We start from the raw sequence: 8149 nt of genomic DNA, 5'->3' as shown, positions 1-8149 counted from the left end.
TATTTTATTTTTCGTGAGAACTTCTCAGGATGCGGTGCAAACGAACAGACGTGGAGGTCAGAAAAACCACATGACCCTCTCCAAAGTTAGCCACCAAAACTCGAGTTACACACTCGAGGTGCAAACGAACAGGCGTGGAAGTCAGAAAGACCACACGGCCCTCTCCAAAGATCGCCATTGAATCGGCGTGGAGGTCATAAAGACCACACGACCCTCTCCAAAGATCTCCATCGAATGGGTGTGGAGGTCAGAAAGACTACACGACCCTCTCAAAAGATTGCCATCGAACGGGCATGGAGGTCGGAAATACCACACGGTCCTCTCCAAACGAACGAGTGTGGAGGTCAGAATACCACACGACCCTCTCCAAAGTTAACCACCACAAGTCGAGTTATACACTCGTGATGCAATCGAACGGGCGTGGAGGTCAGAAGACCACACAACCCTCTCCAAAAGTTAGCCACTGAGAGCTGAGTTACATACTCGCGGTGCAATTGAATGGGTGTGGAGGTCAAAAAGATCACATGGCGCTCTCCAAACGAATGGGCGTGAAGATCAGAAGACCACACGACCCTATCCAAAAGTTAGCCATTGAAAGCTGAGTTAAACACTCGTGATGTAATCGAATGGGAGTGGAGGTCAGAAGACCCCATGACCATCTCTAAAGTTAGCCACTAAAAATCAAGTTACACACTCGCGGTGCAAGTCAACAGGCGAGAAAGGTCAGGCACCGCCCGACCTCCCAAGCGCCTAACAGGCAAGCAACTCCCTAGATAGCACGACCGCTCTCTTGGACAACAGTACAGGCACAACATATTCTCCAGCAAACTCCGAGTGTTTATACTCGTGTCACAACCGCCTTGAGCGGGTTATCTTAAGGTACGAGCCACCAAGCTCTACAACTGTCTCAAGCAGGTTACCTTCGGGAACGAGCCACCAGGCTCTACAACCGCCTCGAGCGGGTTTCGGGAATGAGCCACCAGGCTCTACAATCGCCTAGAGCGGGTTACCTCCGAGAAGGGGCCAACAAGCTCAACAACTGCCTAAAATGGACCCAGGAGTCAACGGACACCCTGACCACTTAAGCGCAGGTTACTACAAGTAAACAACAAAACGAGAACGCCAACATAAACTTACACCAAGGGGCAGAAAATCCACCGTTACCAACAAACAACAAAATGAGAATATCAACAGCAATTTACACCAAGGAGGTAGAAAATCTATTACTACCAACCAAAGCAAAAACAATCATAGGAATACACACAAAAAAATAATCATGGAAATGTGCAGTCTTCGCCTACAACCGCTTAGCACGAAAAAAATAGAAAACCAAGGACCGAACAACAAACCAGAGACCAAACAACAAACCAAGGACTGAACGGGAAACCAATGACCAATTTTCTAAATTTATTTTGCAGATTATTGACTTGAAGATTCTCAAGGCCTTCTAAGGCTACACAAGGGTGTGGAAACACCCATACACTAACTAGTATGGACCCTCAGCAGGGTAGGGAAAAACAAAAGTAAGCAGACGCCCACGAGCCAGCTGGATAAAAGGCAGGTACAAAGAATACAAAGTATTTAATTTCCCTGTGTCAGCACAAAGGAAATTAGTGGGGTAACTGGAAGGGGTATTTGAGCCCCCACAATTTTGGCTAAAAGATAAAGTCAAGAAGGGACTCAGACTCCTAAGAGGGAGATGCCTCAGACTCCTAATGATGACCTAGACTCCTAATGGGAGATAGACTCAGACTCCTAAAAGGAAAATGTTTCAGAAGGCATATTGGACTTTATCACTCCAAGGAAATAACCTTTATAAATAGCTTACAAAAGGTTACAAAAACTCAACTTGATTCACTCTTCTTTACATACATTTATTACCGTACTGTGTTACTGACTTAAGTATCGAAGACTCCACTGGGCAATCAGTGCCGCCCCTTTGTTCGTTGTAGATCACCCGTGTGGTTGGTGGTGTGAAACACGTCCTTTACACGAGCACAAGACCATGAGAAAAAGAACATAAGGAATAGATTGAGAATCTTCAATGCGTACCCAAGATGGAGAAGTTCGTAGAGGATGGCTAAAATAATGACGTTTCCTGGGGAGACCTTTACCATGATGCTAGTAATGCCCTTGACATCTTAAGTAAAGGATCTAAACTAGACAAAAAGAAAACTTATAAGACCATAATGCGGGAAGCCTAAAATCCACAAGAACAAATGGTAGTAGTTGGTCACATTAACAACTTCTCAGGTTTGGAAATTCACGTTTAGGATCAAGACTCTTCACAAGGAAATCGGTTTTCACCTAGCATAACTTTCAACTCCCTCTAAGACAGTTGATCGCCTTGAAAGATCTCATCTACTCGAGAATGTTGTTTCGCATTTTACTTAGGAGGGGATTCCAAATCAAGAAGGGGCTTCCAAATCTCCTCTTGATTTGGATTGCATCCTTCTACATTTCTTCCAATTTTAATCTACCCTAATCATGTTAGGATTTTTCATAGGAAAATTCTATGTTCAAAATAATGGGTAAAATTTGCTAATTGAGTTGGGTTGATAAGCTTATTAGATGAGATTAATATTCAATGGTAGTATGGGTGTAATCGGTTCGATTTGGTCCGGTTTTGGATATATTTTGAAATCAAATTGGTGTTAATCGATTTGGAATTCTGAGAAACAATTCCGATTCATCCAAGAAACCAAAACTTTCAATTTTTCGGCCTAGTTCAGTTTGGTTTACAAGTGTAATTCATTTTTGGGATTTTTGGTTGGGCTAATTAGTGTTCTGATCCAAATGAATTTTTTTTTTTTTTTACCCCAAATATGATAGAGCCCAAAACATTATTTTTATTTTCAAAACCACCATGCATATAACTAATTAACCAAATAAACAAAATCTAAAAATACATAAACAATTGTAAATAGTGTTTTAAATTTCGTACCGTACCGGCCGGTACGGCCGAAATTTTTCGTTTCGGCCGTCCGGCCGGTACAGGTACTATATTTGTTCCGTACCGGCTAAAATACCTGCCGTATCGGCCGGTACCGGCCATACCGAACTAAATTTCGGCCTGTACCGGCCTATATTTCGGCCGGTACCGACCGATATTTCGGCTTGTGTGTGTGTTTTTTTTCTTTCATTTTTTCAAACTACAAACTTACTTTTTAACCTCTAATTCAGACTAGACTATTTATAATTTTTATATATATGTATTTATATATAATTTATTTATATATAGACTAATATTTTGGAATATAATTTTGATATATATTTATATATATAATTTATTTATATATTGACTATCCCGAAACGCTATCCTGAAATGGTACCGGTATCGAAATATTTCGTTCCAGTGTTTTGACCGGTACAGTATTCAAAACATTGATTGCAAATGCAACTACCAAAGTACATAAACAAAAGTTACAGAATAACTAATTTCAACTACTTAGCTTAAAAAAATTAGTTAAATATAATTTATATATATACATGTATACTTATACTCTATTATATATAAATATTAACTTAATATATAAGGATAAATGATAATATGTTAATAACTTAATATTAATACATATTTAAAACAGTAGAAAAACTATTAGTTTAAATAATAATTATGAATCATTACAATTATTAACAAAAGAAGCTATAATCTTTTTATTTGATGTTATCAGGTTCTATGGGAATACTAGTTGTGGGTTCGTCGGATTTAAATAAAGAATTCATTGAGACAGGTTTTTAAAGCAAAGATTTCATATATTCAAAGAGATTAAGTAGATTAAAAATTTGAGGGAACACCACTGGAAGGAAGTTGGGTTTTCATGAAATACTAATTTAACTTGTGATGAAGTGTGTGATGACTGTTTTTTTCCAGTATTGATTAATGGCTCCCCAACCGGACATATTGTGCCCTCAAGAGGGTTGAGGCAAGGGACCCCATCTCTCCTTATATTCTCCTTTTGTGTACTAAGGGTCTAATCAGTTTATTGAAGAATGTTGCTGAGTCTAAATCTGTTTCTAGTATTCAAATTTGTCGAGGGGCTTCTAAACTTAGTCATCTGCTGTTTGTGGATCATAATCTCATTTTTTGTGCAGCTAATGTGGCTATAAATCTTAGGTTACAACAACTACTAAATCAGTATGAGGAGGCTTCAGGGCAACAGATTAACAAAGACAAAACTACAATGGTTTTAAGCAAAAATGTTGATGAAGTTAAGCAGCAGGCTATTATGAATCTGTGGGGTGCTTCTCAAGTGCAACAATATGATAAATATTTAGGTCTGCCTCCAATGGTTGGGAGGTCTAAAACTAATGCATATGCTGAGATTAAACATAAAGTATGGCTGAAATTACAAGAGTGGAAGGGCAATATGTTCTCTCAAGGGGGAAGGGAGGTGCTTCTCAAGGCTGTGGCATTGGCAATTCCTTCTTATGCTATGAGTTGTTTCAAGCTTCCTTTCAAACTGTGTTCTAAACTTGAGAGCATGATGGCTAGGTTTTAGTGAGGGCAAAAGCATGAGGAAAGAAAAGTGCATTGGGTTAGTTGGAAGAAGATGTGTTAGTCTAAATCTGTTGGAATGATGGGTTTTAAGGAATTGGAGACTTTCAATATAGCTTTGTTGGCAAAGCAAGCTTGGAGGCTATTGCAGAATAAAGAAAGCTTGTTTCATAAGATTTTCTATGCTAGTTATTTTCATAATGGTAACCTGTTGAAGGCTTCTCTTGGTGGTAATTCCTCTTATGCTTAGAAAGGCATTTAGGAGGCAAAAGGTGGTAGATGGAGTGTTAGGAATAGGAGATCTATTCATATTTTAAGGGATGTTTGGGTACCTGGTTTTCAAAATTTGAGGGAGGAATTGTGTTCTGGAAGTTTATATCAGGGTGTGGATTTTGCTAACTTGGATGGACAGGTTGCTACTTTGATAGATAGCACTACAAACTGGTGGAACCTCCCAAAGGTTAGATCTTTCTTCAATCCAAAGGTAGCAAAGGTTGTTTTAAAACTACATCCTAGTGCCACAGATGATATTGATAAGTGGATTTGGGAGCATGAGAAAAATTAAAAGTGCTTAAAGGTTTTTCAAAACCTATACAGTTCCAATTCCTGATTTGTGTGAGTCTTCAAATGGGGCTTATCTAAAAAAGTTTTGGAATGCTCTTTGGAAGTTAAAAATCTCTCAAAAGGTGAAATTTTTTTCTTTGAGAGCATGTAATGAAGGTCTCCCTACCATGGTAAATTTTATTAATAGGAAGCTGGATGTGAATGGTCAATGTTGTTTCTGTCAGTATCATGTGGAAGATTTAGTTCATGCATTGTTTCTTTGCCCATCTATCCATGAGTTTTGGTTGAGGAAGTTTTCTGTTCTACAACAGTTTGATTAGATCAGTTCATCATGCTTGCTGCTATGGAGGTCCTTTCGAAAGGTTCATCTGATGACTTAACAGATTTCATTCCAATGGCATGAGTGTTTTGGTTTAGGAGAAATAAGATGTTTCATGATCACATCAACTTGCCTCCATAACAAGTCATTCGTTTTGCTCTTTCTAAGAAGTTGAAGACTATTTCTGGTCTGCAGCAACAGGGGTCTGTTAAGGAATTGGTTTATAGGTGGTCTCCCCCACCTGAGAACTTTTACAAATTGAATGTGGATGGTGCACTGTTTTTTTTTTTTTTTTTTTTTATCACAACAAGGCAGGTATAGGAGCCATTTTAAGAAATTATATGGGAGATGTCATTATGGCAGTTAGCAGAGTTGAGGTTGACGATCTTGAGCCAAAAATTACTGGCAATGGCTTTACTAAGGGGTTACAATTTTGTCTCAACCTTGGCATCCATAACCTTATCATTGAAAGTGATTGCTTGTTTATGGTCAAGGAGGTGAACAGTGATACAGATTGCTTTGCAGCACTAAGAACATTAGTGTCTGAAATTAAAAGACTTATGCAAAGTTTCCTACATTGCAGATTAGAACATGACGATAGACTTGCTAATGTGGCAGCACATCGACTTGCAATGCATACTTGGTCCATTACTAATATGCATATTTGGTGGCATAGTGTCCCTAGTTTTATTGAAAATGTAATTTTTATTAATAAACACTATTGTAACCTGATTTGAGGTTTTATGCTTTCATATAATGAAGTTGTTTTCCTAAAAAAAAAAAATAGTGTTTGGAGGAACCCAAACATCTTTATAACTAATCCAAAGTCTTATTTTCTGCATCTACAAAGCACAATCCAAACGGCACTTTTAAGAATTCTTCAACGTAGCTAGCTAAGCAATAAACATATTTCGAGGACTCTAGATAATCAATAACCAGCAAATTAAAGGTAAAAGTTTCTTAAATATTCATAGAGCACCAGTGGTCTAGTGGTAGAATAGTACCCTGCCACGGTACAGACCCGGGTTCGATTCCCGGCTGGTGCAAACGCTTTGTTTTAAGATCTGACGCAATTTTTACTGCTTTAAAAATTGAGGAAATACGGGGTTTAGCGAGAATCGAACTCGCGACCTCTTGCACCCGAAGAACTTATCAGATTTTGCTCTGGCAGTTTAGACAGAATTATCAAATCAAAGGTAAATCGATATTCGGGATAGAGATCAGGTCGGTCTCTACTGCATAATAAAGCCAGACGCATGATTTTGTGAAGATGGAGTACTACTGCATGTGTACTGCAATGTGCAATATTACATGATGAGAACCTTGAAACGTATATGTATATGTATCGAGCAATGCTAGGTACAGTCTTCATTTGGGGACTGCATGTGCAGGCCTAGGCTATTTTAACTTTAAATATTTTTAAAATTACAAAATTATCTCTCTTAAAATAATGTTTTCTCTCATTTAATAATGTATCTGTACATGCAGTCCCTATTTGAGGACTGCAAATAGAATTTCTCATATGTATATGTATATGTATATGAGAAATGATACTTGCAGTCGTAAGTGTGCAAACGCAATACAGTCGCTTTGAAAAAAATGAATAAACATAAGATCCACATGAAAAGAAATTAATTTTTTAATAGTAGATCTCACTCTTTTTCAAAGCGATTGCACGGTACTTGCGTACTCCACGACTGTATGTAGCATTACTATATATATATATATATATATATATTTCTCCATTAATTAGAACTTAGGCTTCTGATTGATTTCAAAGATCAATCATTGCTGAAGCAAAACGCGTAAACAAACATGTGAGATTAGGAAAGTTGCAGATTGTTCTGACGCAGGAATATCTTACTGAATTTTGTCATTATATCACTAGCTTGGTGCATGCTTGCTTGCTTTGGTGGAGGGTTGAAAACTACTTTGAGAGATGTCATATATATATTTATATTATATATGCATGCATGCATGCTGCAGATCGATCAATTTACGTCATAATTTTAATTATGATCGTTAAAATTATGGATAAGAGTTAATTAATTAGTGAAGTAAATATTATATGTATATATATTATAATGGCTCGATTCTCTGAATGCATTTATATATTAACTAGCATTTTGCAAGGCCTTCGTGAATAAATCAGTACTGTAGACTGCGATATTGCAAGCTGGATATTGCAAATTGCGCGCTTGTAGCCGTCTGGTCATGTGTATTAATTACATTAACGTTCGCCATCCATATGAATAATGCACAGAAACTGGCCTGGGACGTGATGATCATGATCGATCGGTATACCAGCTAAAAACTAAAAAGCCCATATATATTCATGTTCTTTCCTAGCTCATCCAGGCTGCCACGATCACGTCAGTACAAGAAAAACGAGTCTTTGTGATCAATTTATTACAAATAAAAGACTGTTCGTAATCAATTTTAATTGTAAATAGTCATTTCGTTAGAATTAACTGATCGCAAATAAGCAGTTTTCTTGTAGTGCGTGAATATATATCCCAATTAACCTTAATTGTTCCTGTTGTACGTGGTGGCCGTTTTGCCACTCTATGACCATTTCTAAGCATTCAGTCATGACATTAATCTTATTAAGCAGTTGGAATAATTAAGACTTTTATATATGGACGAAAGCATGAAATATTGCTATAATTAGTATTGATTTTCAGAGTTTTATTCTATTTTAAATTATTTGATTGTAAAACTATATAGAGACAATCGGTCAATGTGTTGTATAAATTGATTGCTAAAAC

The 8149-nt window shown here is 37.4% G+C and overlaps 1 non-coding gene across 1 annotated transcript; it reads left to right on the top strand.

Moving 5' to 3' along the window:
* Window positions 1-6356: 6356 nt before the first annotated feature.
* Window positions 6357-6427, top strand: TRNAG-GCC. Its single transcript has one exon. It is a non-coding gene; the product is annotated as a tRNA-Gly (tRNA).
* The last annotated feature ends 1722 nt before the right edge of the window (window positions 6428-8149 follow it).

The sequence above is a fragment of the Juglans regia genome, chromosome 8 (genome assembly GCF_001411555.2).
Source record: "Juglans regia cultivar Chandler chromosome 8, Walnut 2.0, whole genome shotgun sequence".
Classification (NCBI taxonomy): Eukaryota; Viridiplantae; Streptophyta; class Magnoliopsida; order Fagales; family Juglandaceae; genus Juglans; species Juglans regia.
This window is presented reverse-complemented; position numbering and strand designations above follow the sequence as displayed.